Source organism: Zonotrichia leucophrys, chromosome 11 (genome assembly GCF_028769735.1).
Source record: "Zonotrichia leucophrys gambelii isolate GWCS_2022_RI chromosome 11, RI_Zleu_2.0, whole genome shotgun sequence".
Taxonomy (NCBI): Eukaryota; Metazoa; Chordata; class Aves; order Passeriformes; family Passerellidae; genus Zonotrichia; species Zonotrichia leucophrys.
In genome coordinates, this window is record NC_088181.1 from 7,762,383 (window position 1) to 7,776,460 (window position 14,078).

The following is a 14,078-nucleotide window of genomic DNA, read 5'->3' on the forward strand; positions in this document are numbered from 1 at the left end:
GATCAACACATTTTACAGAAACAAGGAAATCACAACTGCTGACTTGATGACACAGGAACTGCTTCATCTAAGCTTTTGTCCTTGGAAAGCCCCAGCTCAGCTGTTGCACATCTCAGTAACTTCCAGTTGGCTTCCTAATGCTGCCCTTCAGTGTCTTCATAGCCATTTAGACAGGCTAAACTATCATCCTCATTTTTCTGCTCTGCTCTATCTAACAGCTACTGCCTTCCAGATCATCTCATGCCAAGCACTCTGCCCAAGGGAACTGAAAGCATTAGAGTGAGCAAGAAGTCTGTCTCTTCCCAGAGGAGAAGCAGCTGTCAGAAAGGTCCCCCCAGTGTTTCACAGGGTCACTTACTGTGTCTGGGCATCAAGAGAGGGAAGCCTTAAAAGTGCCCTGGTGGTTCTGCACTTATTGTGGAATGAAGGTAACAATAACAAAGGCATGGGAGAAGCCAGGCATGCAAATCCAGGCAGGATCCACACTGAAAATGTTACTGACACGTCAGTCAGACTTGTATGTGCTTCGGGGGTTGAAATGCTTTGGAAGGGGAAGGAAATCTATGGTTACTTGAGATTATTTTTCCTTGTCTCCTGTTTCTGTAGCAACCCAGTGCTGCCCTGGCTCTTCAGTCTCTGCAATGTGGACCAGCAGCCCCTCGCTGCAGATTCCAAGGTGAGCATCTGTGGGCCCACTCTGGGGTTTGAAGAGGAGAGATGTGGTGGGGCTTTTCTTTTGGAAGGCCCACAAGTTGAGAAGTTTATTCTGTAGTGTCAGCAGTGGATTGGCCTGAACAAAATCACAGAGCTGCTGAAGGAATCTGAATTGGGAAGATCCATGCTGGCTCTAAGACATGAGGAGAAGGGAGCAGGATAGCAGATTGAGGCAAGCCATGCAGTGGCATGTCTCCTGGACAGCATCCCAGCTCTCCAGCAGCCATCCCCTTGTGTTGCTGCCAAGCACAGAAACGTGAACTGAGAGAATCTCAGACCAGAGTGTGGTGCCTGCAGACAGATCCTCACTGTAAAGACATGAGGGTGAACTGAGAAGCCCACGCTGGGGTCACACTTTGAATATTTACTGTTTCCTGCTGTGAGACCTTGGGACTTGATCACAAAGGTGATTAAGGCTTCACATCTCCTTGCAGGCCATGGCGCTCAATGTAGGGCAGGAACTTCATCTCTGCATCCAGTTTAACCCAGTTTATGAGAACAATCTGAATAGCTGGGTGGCCAAGAGGGTTCTCTGGGATGTGCTTCATGGAGCATCCTCAAGAGGAGCAGGTCACTGTTCAGGGAGAAGTCTACATCCCAAATCTCCAGACCCAGGCCATGGACTTTGGCTGCAACATGAATGATACTGAACAAGTGCTGTATATGGAGATGACCAACTGCAGCCCAATTCCTGCCCAGTACCACTGGTCATTCCAGACAGACAGCCAGACACCATCAGGTATGTGCACCTTTGTGCTCTGCTTAAAGCTCTTCTTCCTGGTGTCCTGTACTTCCTATACTTCACAAAGACCAAGGCTGTCTGCCTGGGATTTGAAAAATTGGTTTTGAGTTTTCCTTGTGGAAATAACACTGGCCATCTGTGATCAGGCTGGAAGCTCAGGGAATAGGTGATCTCTACCAGTTTGGTGTTGGTGTAGCCTCCATACTTGCCCTGGGAAGGAAAGCTGCTTTCTTAGACATCTGTGGCCTGAGGCAAAGGCCACCTTGGTGAATTGAATTTTGGCCTGTTCAACCACACTCACCTTTAGAGAGCAGTTCTTTGGTGTTTGGCAGAGATCAGCAGGTTCTACAGCTTTAGGGAGAGCTGCAGCTGCTGGGGGGAGCACCATCTGAACAGCCCTGGAAGCAGGGTCACCCAGGGCTGGGCTGTGCTTCCCAAACCCAGGAACAATCCTGCACTCATACTGGGGCACATGTATAAACACATTTCTGGAGGAACACAGTTCCTCCTTTCTGACCTCTCTGCAGTGTGCAGAAGTCTGAGCTGGGCAGTTTTTATGACAGATGCAAATGATTTTTCCATAATGCCCCAGGAAACCAAACCAAGTTAACCATTGGGCATCAAAGTGCTGCTGTTATGAGGAATTGAGCTCATCCAGGAGCAGTGTTGTTCAGAGGACACAGCCTCCTGGGAGCTGTAAACCAACTGTGACTCTGAGGGGGGCTTAGGAGAGAAGCCCTGGGCACTGGGTCAGCCCATTTCCAGCTGGGTCTCATCAAATTCCAACAAGTTTTTTTGTGTGCCCCTTCTTGGTGCACAGCACCTTCATGAGCAGACCCTGGGATGCAGACAAAAGTTGCCAAAAGCAGGTAGAGGGAGGTGGAGAAGAAAGAGCAGAGCTGCTGGCTCTGCTTGGAGGTCCCTGTTATCTTCTGCCAAATTAGATTAGAGTTTAATTACAACCTAAAGGGGAAATCTAATTTTTAGGCTAGAACAATGCATATGTTTTTCAATAACATATTCAAGAGAAATAAGCACATTCCAGTGAACTCTGTGAGGAATTAATTTCCTCTGGGGCCACTTGTTGGCCATTTGCCTGTTTCTCTGTATTCCTGTTTTTTTAGAACCAATTTAGGCTTTTGGAAATGGGAATGCTGAATCAGTGTTCAGCTTTTAATCAGCCCATCTCCCCCTCAATTGGCTTTGCTGGACCTGAGCCTGCAGGCACTTGCTCCTCCTGATGCTGAGTCACCTGAGTCTGAGGAGCTGGTGGCAGTGAGGGTCCCAAGCATGTGGCACGAGAGCAGCCTCTGCTCCAGAGGGCTTGGCATGGCCCCACTGCTGCCTCTTTCCTGCTGAGGATGCTGTGACAGCTCCCTGTCCTGCTCTGCATGTTAATTAAGCAGGAATGTATTTTCTCTGGGTCCCTCAGCAGCCACCATGTGATTGTGCATGGCAGAGCTGGTAATGAAGATGGTCTCCAAGCTATTAACACCTCAAATTGCTCATCAAGAGCCCAGCAGAAGGGCAGCATGTCAGATATTATTTCTGGGCCACATTAAACATGTTGATATTCTTAAGTGATCAGAATAAACAAATTCATTCTGACACCAAGGGAATCAGGTATCAAGACTGAGGAAGGTGAGCTCAGTAGAATTGAGGCATCCATACATCCAACCTTGCTGGAGCCCATCAGCAGAGCCTCTCAGCATCCATCAGACACACACATTAATTTTGGCCAGGGGAAAAAAAAATGGGGTTTTTCCCTACCTGGATTAGACTGATGTGCTTAGATTCTACTTTCTTCCAGCAGTTCAAGCCATTTTTTCCTCCTCACTCTCTAGTCCCTGCTGCTCCTCAGCGGTAGAAGCAGCAGAGTCCAGCTGTTGCTGTGTGGTTGGACATGCTCAATCCATGCATATTCTCTGGCACTGTGGAGCCATGAGTCTCCTGTGGTTACTCTTTGTCTACAGGGTTAGAGACAGACTCAGAACAGGCTCTCTTCACCCCTTGGATCTTTAATAGCTCAAAACTGACTTAAGCCTTTGCACCAAGAGGTTTTCTGTAGCATTGGAATGGATCTTTAGAGTCTCCCCACAGGAAATACTAAATCTGGAGTCCAATTCAAACATTTTGCCCTATTTTTTACCTTCAAGGTTTCTTCTTGAAAGACTGATTTGTCCCCTTTCTAAGGCCAGTAACCATCTCCTCAGCTTTCTTTGGGTTTCCCCTCAAAAGGAAGGTATTCAATACAAAGGATATTCTTAGAGACCTGTGACAGAGGCTGCAAAAGGCTCATCCCCAAATGTAGCTTTTCTCTAGAGCTTTCATCCTTTATTCAGGACCCATGCCTTGTCATCTGCATTGATCATTGCTGTTCCTGCATCACCTCTTTGTCCCCTCTGTGCAAGATAAGTTCCCTCTCTGGGACAGAGCTAACAGGCACACACACATGAGCAGTCCATGTGCCAGGAGGGATCAGCAGGGAGCTCTGCACCTCTGTGGCACATGTCAAACCACCTTTGTGTGTTGATCTGACATCTCTGGTCAGCGGGAACATCTTGGCTACAGATCCAGGGTAATGAATTGCCAGTAGATTGTTTGAGAAAAGGATTTGTTGAGCTAAACATGTAGGAAACTATTCTTCCCATTCAGGATTTTCTTGGCCAAAATTTGTGAACAGGGGCCTTTCTCCTCCCAAGTGGTTCTTCCTACAGCATTAGTGATTTCTTCTGTTTCTGTCATCTCTCATTGCATGTCCCCAGGCAGGTGTCACTGCAGGGACCCTGCAAGCCAGATCCCAACCTTGGTGCTGACCAGAAAAACCAATTCTGTGTTATAGTTGATGGGATTTTGCTTTGTTGTTTTTATAACAAGGAAGAAATGGAAAATGCAGACAATGAAAAAGAGTGCAAGGCAGAAATCTGACAGCAGTGCTCTGTCAGCCCCTGGCAGGGAGAGGCAGCAGGAACATTGGGAACATCCATCAGAAATGCATTTATCCCCCATGACCCTGGTGCTGGGGAGCCTCAGATGAGGGACAGTAGTGCCCACCCCCTTCTTGCCCCTGGTGCTCTCAGGTCCTTAGACCCCTATGTTTTGGGCTTTGGTAGCCTCACAAGGTGCTATTTCCTTGCTCAAATCCCCTGGATAACTTAGAAAAGCTGAGTTGTGAAGGGAAGACTCTCCTGGTGTGTCCCTCAGCTGCAGGAGGTTTGGCAGCAGCAGAGCAGTGGCTTGCTTGGTGTAAGAGAGAAGTTGTTTCCTGTTTCTCAGAGTTGGAGGCTCTTGGAGCAAGTGCTGGGTGCTGGGCAGGGATCACCTCTGGGGTGGCCATGTGACTGCCATGAACAGCTTGCAGAGAGTCTCTGTACTCAGGGGCAGAGGCACTGGGGAGCTGAAGCAAAAAAGAGACTTGGAGATTTGCTACTTGCTTCGTTCAAACAGAATGAAAAGTAAGATGCTCACCATGGAGAGGGTTGTGAGTATCTGTAGTAGAGTTACAATCTGTAGTAGAGTTACAAAGCTGGACATGAGATGTGGGACAGTGATGCTTTGTTGGGACAAAGATGGGTGGTGATGGTTTCCTGTGTTTAGTGTGGCTGTGGACTTCTTTTGTACCTTCAGCATAGTAATAGTCACCATGCATCTTCCATCTCTCTGCCTCAGCCAGCTTCCTGCAAGCTGTGCTTTAAACAGCTTTCCCAAGAGAAAATCCATCTGAACCCCTGGCACAGCTCTGCCAAAAATTGCCATTTCTAGTATGGCTGTGTTCTTTTCTGGTGTATCCCTGTCTTCACAGGGTAGCTGAGAAATCTTTAAACTCTTAGAAGAGGTTCAAGTCCCTTGTGGTAAATTTGAATGCAGGTGCCAAATCTTTCCATGTTTTTTAGTGTAAGTCTGCACTGGGGATTTTTGTGCTGATTCCTTCTAGCCCAGTGTGGTTCCTAGACAGGAAGCATGACCTAAAAGTAAATCTTGTGGTGAGGAGCATCATCCAGATACTCCTTGAACTCTGACAGATTACTGTTAATTGTCTTTGCCAACTCAGAACCAGCAGCAGCTGGATTAAGGTGTGAGGACTTTGGGATGTTAGAGATGTGTCACCATTCATCTGTATGCCCCTGACTGTGACAGGGAGGCAGCCAGGAGCAGAGCAAAGAGGGCTTCAGGTTGAATGGGGTTCAGCAGAGAGCAGGGCAGCCACAGAAATGCCCATCCCAGAATTAGATAGAGCAAGGACTGATTTCCTCTCCACTGTGTGCTTCATGTAGCAGAGGGAGACAGGAGTCCCGAGGGGTCGGGCACCCCAGGGGTGCTCTGGGCCCAGCTGCCATGCCATGCATTTTCTACAGTGCCTGACTCAAAACTGCCTTTTCAGTGGCTCTGCCCTCAGGAGAGTCATCCTTCTCCTCCACAGGAAACCTTCCCAGCTGGGGGCTTGCTTTGCATGTTCCCCCTCACTGGTAACTGTCACCTCTTTCCTGCCTTGCTGGCCTCTGTCACCACCCACTTGTCCCCAGCTGTCCCCAGTGTCACTTGGACCTGGTCAGTCCTGTCTGGTCATCTCTTTTCTCCTCTCCAGGAGCTCGTGGGACCATTGGACTGTGAGCACATCCTGGGAGTATGCCTGCCTCGCTCTAGATAAAGCAGGGAGGAATTCTGATGTACCATGTGAGTGACCTTTAACAGTAACTCGGGAGCAATGTTAACTCGGCTTTTACATGCGGTAAAAGCCCCCCCACACACACACACCCTTAATCTAATTTCTGCCAGGCTGAGGATGCCTGCACTTCTGGGCAGGAGATGGATGGCAATGCCGGCATACTCAGCAGGGTGGAGCTTCAGTGTCTGATTTGTTTTGGGATTTGACCCTAGGAAGTGTATTAAACTGGAGCGCTCTTTTGTTTGCTTTTCATTTTGTGCTCATTATCGTTGTAGCTTTACCTTCTCCTTCCGTGCCCCACGGTGACCTGCTGCAGAATCCCACCTGGAGGCTGGGCTGGGGCTTCTCTGCCTGCCCGGGATGTGCCTCACCATCGCGGGCCGGTGGAGACACCTGCTGGGGGCCAGCAGAAATGGTTCAGATGAGCGGGAACGTTTCCTCTTAGGTGAGGACTTCAGGACGTGCTCTATCATTTCACCTCCCTCCTTTTCTCACGCTGCTCTTGCCCCCATGGAAGGACAGCAGGGAACCTGCCAGCCATGCTGTGAGCTTGTCCTCAGGGTTCAGCTTTTGAGATGCAACTTCCCTCTCCTGCAGCCTCTGCCCTGAGAGGACAGATTGAGAATCTCTCTTTTTCCATGGCTGGAAGCCTTCTGCTTGCCTGTCAGATCCAACCAGGAGCAAGCAGGCTGCTGCTCTCAGGGGGTTATGCTCAACCAGGTCTTTGGTTTCCCACTGTTTCCTAATATTGTTAACCCTTGCAGCCATACTCTCTGTGTTTTCAAGCTCTCAGCACTTGCCCCTATGAAGACACCTTAAAATGGTGACTATCCAGATCCTGGCCATGAAGACAGCTGGAACACATCTCGTCTCCTTTGCTCTCCATTACAGGAGTCAATAGTCATCTGTTTGTAGAGCTGATTTTTGAAGTAGCTGCTAAGATTGTAGTGGGTGCAGATTTCTTTAAATAGCACCTCCAAATTACAGCTGTCGGGGCTTGTTTAATTTTGAACAAAGACTACAAATTGTATTTCTGTTAGAGCTACTGATTTCTTCACAAGGACCTTTGGCTCCAGTCTGATTGAGAAGTATTTTTCTGTCTCCTAGAGAACCAGGAGCTCACCTGATGCTTATAAATCCCCTGGCTGCTGTGCAAAGTGTGAGGAAGGAGAAGATTTAATGGCTTCTGTCATCTGTACAATCAGTGCAAGTCAGAATAACCACAATAAAGTCAGTGGAGACTACTTCCAGGGTCATTTTTTGTCCAGAGAGGGAAGTTTGGCTGCCTAAGGATGATCTGTACAAGGACCTGCTGTGCCAGCCTGCAGTGCTGATTGTGGCTGGCCCTGGTCCACCTCACCTTGGAGCAAGTGGCTGAGGAGCTTTAGCACCTGCACCCCGAAAAACTGGATGAGCTACATCCCATAGGAATACTCTGGGAGAGGCATGAGCCATGTTGGATGAAGCCTGAGGGGCCTCAGACCCTTCCCTGACTTTTCTTTTTGAGATTAATGGTACAGTTGTGGTCTGTGGGTTTCAGCAGGAGCTGAGGACTCTCAGTGAACTCAAAAATCAAATCTTGCAAACATCCTTGACTTGTCCATGGCTTGCTCCAAAGTGCCCTTTTAATCTGCATCTGGTTGCCTGAAGGAGCAATTCAAAGTGCATCATGTAAGGCCATTTAAATACCTCCTGGGTGTGTGGTCTCTGGTGCTTTGTCCTGGGATCCCCTGGAAAGAGTTGGTGCTCTGTTGGGAGGCTGGTTTTCACACAGTACCCTGGCTGAGCCTAATGGGTGGTCCCTGGGGGCCTGCTCTAGGGAAGCAGTATCGACACTGTTGACTGTCCAGGAGTTGGCCTTGATGATCCTTGTGGGTCCTTTCCAAATCAGGATGTTCCATCAAACTCTTGGATTTAATTTGGAAGGGGGTTGGTGGCTTGTGGTGCATGTCCTCAGTGCTGGCAGGGACCTCAGGCACTGTCATTACCTCCCTGTCCTGATGTTGGTGGCTCTTACACAGCCTGAGCTGGCAGGGTCGTGTCATCCCATGTGACTCTTCACATGAGGCTTGCAGAAGCAGTGTGATTTCTATCTGCTCTATTTTGGGAGGTGGATGTGGGAAGTGGTGTAAAGCTGTGTCCTGAGCAGGCTCAGAAACCATCACACAGGCTGAGACTTTTTGGGTTTTTTGGTAACATCTCAGAGGTTGGCAACAGTAGGTGTCATAGGGCTATCCTGGCCCTTGTAGGAAAGATTCCTTTCTCGCTGGTGTCAATCCACCTGTGCTCCCATTAAATTCCCACATTAATTCCTGGATGCATTTTGTCTCGTGTGGCTGGGTTGGCTGAGAGCAACACAGAGGGTTTGACAGTGTGTTGTCAGTCCCTCCAGCTCCAGGCTGACCTGCTTCTGTCAGGAGGCTTAGTCTCAGCTCCACAGTGCTGGTGGAAGTATTTCCACAGCCCTTTAGCCCCTCTTATGGGATGGGTCCTCTCTGCAGGCAGAGGAGATGCTCTCTGTTCTTTGCCTTCCTCCCTGCAGTCCCAGCCTTGGCCTGGAGTGTTTTCCTATGAAGTGCAAGACATCTCTTGTTTCTGAGGAAGTTCCTTTTAAAACCAGCCCTAGGAGGTCACAGGACATCCTAGAAACAAATGGGACATGCACAACTTCCCTGGGCAAGCCTGTGCCAGTGCTTCACCACCCTGACAGGGAAGAATTTTTTCCTAATATCTAAATCTACTTCCTTTCAGTTTGAAGCCTCCCCCCCTTACCCTGTCACTACATGCTCCTGTAAATAGTCGTGTCCCATCTTTCCTGTTAATTCCCTTCAGATACTGGAAAGCTGCTGAAAATTAGGTCACCCCAAAGCCTTCTCTTTTCCAGGCTCAACAATCCCAATTCTCTCAACGTTTCCTCATGGGAGAATTGCTCCATCCTTTTGATCAACTCGGTGTCCTCCTCTGGACTCGCTCCAGAGGTGAAGAAACATCTGCTGTGTCACAGCGCCGTGGGGAGAGAGACGATAAATACACAGATAATGCAAGTGCTGTTCACCTGCGTGCATTCATTTCTCCCACTGTGCAAATGCCTTCCACAGAAATCCCTTTCCCTGGGCGAAGGTAAGTCAGTCTCGCTTGCATCCTGGCAAGCGTGGCTGATGGCGAGAGCCCATGTGCTGCGTGTTCTTGTGTTCAAACGAGCAAGCTCGGCTGTTTCTGTGGCGAGGTGAGCCGGCCGAGGCTTTGGCCCGTGTGCTGTCGGCGGTGCCCGGCCCTGCCCTGCCCGGCCCGGCCCGGGCCGCTCTCGCCCGCTGCCCTCAGAGCGGAGCGCTCGCGGCGCCAGCCCGGCCTGAGGGCGCGCCCGTGTGGCCGAGCGCCGCCACTGCAGCCCAGCGGGCGGCCTGCCTGCGGCCGCGGCGCTTCCCCTCAGGGGCCCGGCGCACCTTCGCCCGCCCTGCTCTGCCCTGCCATGCTCTGTCTTGCCCTGCCCTGCCCGGCTTGCTGTGCAGGCAGAGTTCGGGGCACGGCATGTGCGGTGTGGGACCCCCCAGCTTTGCACAGCCCGCTCTGTTCTGGGGCTGCGGTGGCAGAGCGGGTCCCTGCGGCTGAGCCATTGTAAACGCCCTCCTCGCCCTTCCTGAGCCACTTTGCAAACTAAGCGAGGGTGTTTTTAGAGATGAGACTGTTTTTTAATCTGTAAGCACAATGTGTGGCTGCGTTTGTTAGTTCGTGGATTTGTTTTTGAAGGTGTTGGTATTTCCTCACCTTTTCCATCACAGCCTCTTCTAAAGATGCTTCAGGATATCTGTATCTCACAATGACACCCACCACATATGTATGCCTGATTTCCTTTCACAAATACTACGTCTTGTTCATGTAACTAATTTTTCTGGTCTCTTATATGTGGTTCCTGGAACACTTTCCAGGCTTTCTTTTTAGTGTCCTCTGTTAACATATAGTTGTGCCTTTTAATTTGCTCAGTGGGGTGTGGTTTCTTAGCACCAGGGTCTGGCTGTCTGTCCTGCAGGGACAGGAGGACGGTCACACCAGCCTCACCACTGAATGCACCCCGGAACAGCTCCATCTGTGCCTCTGAAACCAGAGTAAACATTCTCTCTTTGTCACAAGTCTCAGAGTGCCTGCGGGATCAGTGACCTGTGCAGAAGCAGCTGCCAGAACACAGCTCCTGGGGCTGATCCCCAGCTCTACACGCACCCCTTGGCAGCACAGGCAGAAGAACACCAGCAAGGTTCTCCTTAATGCTCCAGATGGGTTTGCCTTCCAAGAGGCCACTGAAAGTGGGATCTGTCCAAATGCTCAGCTCCTGCACCAGTCTCCACCAAAAGAAAAAAATGCAACCAGCATTCAGTGAGTAGAAGCAGTGCCTGGGCACTTCTGCAGTGCCTGCCCTGTCTGCCCATCCCTGCTTCTCATTTGGTTTCAGCCTCATGCTGAGGGGTCTAAAGGAACATTTCTGCTTTGCCGTCATGCTCAAATAAGAAGTGCACCTCAAATAAGAAATGCATCTCTGCCTCCAAGGGGGAGACATTGATAGTTACCTTCTTGCAGCTGCTGGGACAATTCTGTGTATTTGTCCATAAAAAGGGAGAAGGCTGCAGAGGGGACCTGCTTTTAGCACACATTGAGGAAAGCACTGTGTGCTGGCAGCAGGAGGTGGCACTGGAAAACCACAGACGAACAAACACGTGAGGAAAAAAGATCCCAGTCAGGGGCACAGGGCACAGTATGTGTGCTCATCCTTCATTACTTTGATGCCCCTGTCCCTGGTGCCTCCATATCAGAAGCCTGATGATGTACTGGCCACTTCAAGAGAGTTTTACACAAAATTAATTCAAAAGTGCCTGGCAAAAAAACAGTACACCAGGCACATGGGTTCTTTCCTTTCCTTTCTTGGGTTGCCTTCCCTGCAGGGAAGGCTTTTCTCTATAGAAAGACTTTTGAAAAGATGGCTTAAAAATAGTTTAGCTTATCTTTTTCAGAAAAATCATGAGACTGCCTTCGATTTCATGGGTTAGCTCAAACCCTGAGGAAAGAAAATAGGATCAATTCCCAATGAGAATGCAAAACACAACAAATGACCCATCTCTCAGAGGCAGAACTGAATTTGGAATGAAAGGGTTAAAGGGGCAAACAGAAATCCAAGCCTACACATCAGCCTGGCTAAAGATCCTCTTCAGTTTTTAAACTATTTTGATTTAATGTTTCTGGGTTGTCAAAATACCTGTAGACCTCCAGAGCTCCCATGGAGAAAATAACTTAATTTCAAATGTCATTAAAAACAAAAAAAAGAGCAACACTAAAAATAGAAGTACACCAGCAGTTGCAACAACATTTTTAGGCAGACTTTATCCAGCAGTGAGGATGCAATGTAATTACAGGAAATGCAGCTCCCACTGTGATTTCTCTGCAGGCTCCCCCTCCGACACAAACATAGTGGCAGGCCAAATCATAAAATCTGAGCACTATTACAGATTAGTGAGAGGCTGGCACGTACTGGGTTGCATGGTAACGTTTTGGTAGTAGGGAGGCCTACAAGGGTGGTTTCTGTGAGAAGCTGCCAGAAGCTTCCCCAATGTCTGACAGAGCCAAGACCAGGTGGCTCCAAGGTGGAACCACCACTGACCAAGGCCAAGATTATGGTAATGCCACAGGAAGAGAAGCTGAGTGGCCAGGATACAGCCCAAAGACTTAACTTCTTCTACAGGAAAGAGATTTCTCTGGAAGATATTTCAGTGACTAGAGTGAAGAAGAAAGAATGGCTCGAACAGTTGGAAGGGGGAAAAAAAATCTAAGCACACAAGAGTCTAATCCAGGTAGGAAAAAAACCCATTTTCTTCCCCTGGCCACAATTAATGTGTGTGTCTGATGGATGCTGAGAGGCTCTGCTGATGGGCTCCAGCAAGGTTGGATGTATGGATGCCTCAGTTCTACTGAGCTCACCTTCCTCAGTCTTGATACCTGATTCCCTTGGTGTCAGACTGAATTAGTTTATTCTGATCACTTAAGAATATCACCATGCTTAATGTGGCCCAGAAATAATATCTGACATGCTGCCCTTCTGCTGGGCTCTTGATGAGCAATTTGAGGTGTTAATAGCTTGGAGACCATCTTCATTACCAGCTCTGCCATGCACAATCACATGGTGGCTGCTGAGGGACCCAGAGAAAATACATTCCTGCTTAATTAACATGCAGAGCAGGACAGGGAGCTGTCACAGCATCCTCAGCAGGAAAGAGGCAGCAGTGGGGCCATGCCAAGCCCTCTGGAGCAGAGGCTGCTCTCGTGCCACATGCTTGGGACCCTCACTGCCACCAGCTCCTCAGACTCAGGTGACTCAGCATCAGGAGGAGCAAGTGCCTGCAGGCTCAGGTCCAGCAAAGCCAATTGAGGGGGAGATGGGCTGATTAAAAGCTGAACACTGATTCAGCATTCCCATTTCCAAAAGCCTAAATTGGTTCTAAAAAAACAGGAATACAGAGAAACAGGCAAATGGCCAACAAGTGGCCCCAGAGGAAATTAATTCCTCACAGAGTTCACTGGAATGTGCTTATTTCTCTGTTATTGAAAAACATATGCATTGTTCTAGCCTAAAAATTAGATTTCCCCTTTAGGTTGTAATTAAACCCTAATCTAATTTGGCAGAAGATAACAGGGACCTCCAAGCAGAGCTAAGAGCTCTGCTCTTTCTTCTCCACCTCCTTCCACCTGCTTTTGGCAACTTTTGTCTGCATCCCAGGGTCTGCTCATGAAGGTGCTGTGCACCAAGAAGGGGCACACAAAAAAACTTGTTGGAATTTGATGAGACCCATCTGGAAATGGGTCTGCAGGTGGGAGAGCAGGTCACTGTGGCTGAGCAATCCTGAATGCCCTCTCCACCCTTCCTGAGTCACTTTCTAAAGTAAGTGAGGGTGGTTTTAGACATGAGACTGTTTTTTAATTTGTAAGCAAAATGTCAGAGGGCTTGGCATGAGATGGTCTGTGAGGCAGTAGTTGCTGTTTAATAGAGCAGAGCAGAAAAATGAGGATGATAGTTTAGCCTGTCTAAATCACTATAAAGACAGGGCAACATTAGGAAGCCAACTGGAAGTGTTTGATATGTGCTACAGCTGAGCTGGGGCTTTCCAAGGACAGGGGCTTAGATGAAGCAGTTTCTGTGCCAGCAAGTCAGCAGTCCTTATTTCCTCCTGTATTCTGTAAAATGAGATGATCCTGGGTAATTCCCTGGGGTGCATTAAGCTATTTTATGCTAAGGGAGTGGTTGGAGCTGTCATCCCAGAGAAGCCCAGTTGTTCTGCCCTGAGACCTCTGTAGTGGAACTGTGACCTGGCCTTCCCCAGCCTTTTAGTGGCTGAATTGGAGCAAGGGAAGTCAGTTTTCTGTGCCAATAAGCACTTCCTTTTAAAATGTCCTTGGAAATAATCTTTACTGATGGTGGTGTTGATTTATTTTTGCCTTCTTGCTTTTGTACTGTTTTCATGCTGTGCTTCTGCTTGTTGCATATGTCTCATATCACTGCAGCCAGGGGATTTGCCATGTCTCATCTGGTGCCTCATTGTTTACCTGCTGTACTGCATGATTCAATTAAGTGAAATGATTTTAAAGTGTTATTCTGGAAAGCTGTGTCTCTTTGAAGCAGATTCCTCTTGTGAATGGCCCTAAATGAACTGGGATGGAGAGGGGTGAAGGGAGGCTTTGTTGTGGGGTACAGCAGCACCCGCCAGGGAAAACACAGTGGGTGTTTTGGTGCATTGCTTGCCTGGTGGGAAGTGGGTTAGTGCCAGCTGAAATTATTTCTGTGCATCTCCTGCAGCCACATAGAACTGAAGCCAAAAGCCTGACCTTCACTATCAATGGGGAGGAGCATCTGCCCTGGGTGAGGGTCCTGTGCCCAGACCTTTGTAATGTAGAGAGGACCCTGTGCTGTGCTTCAAGAGG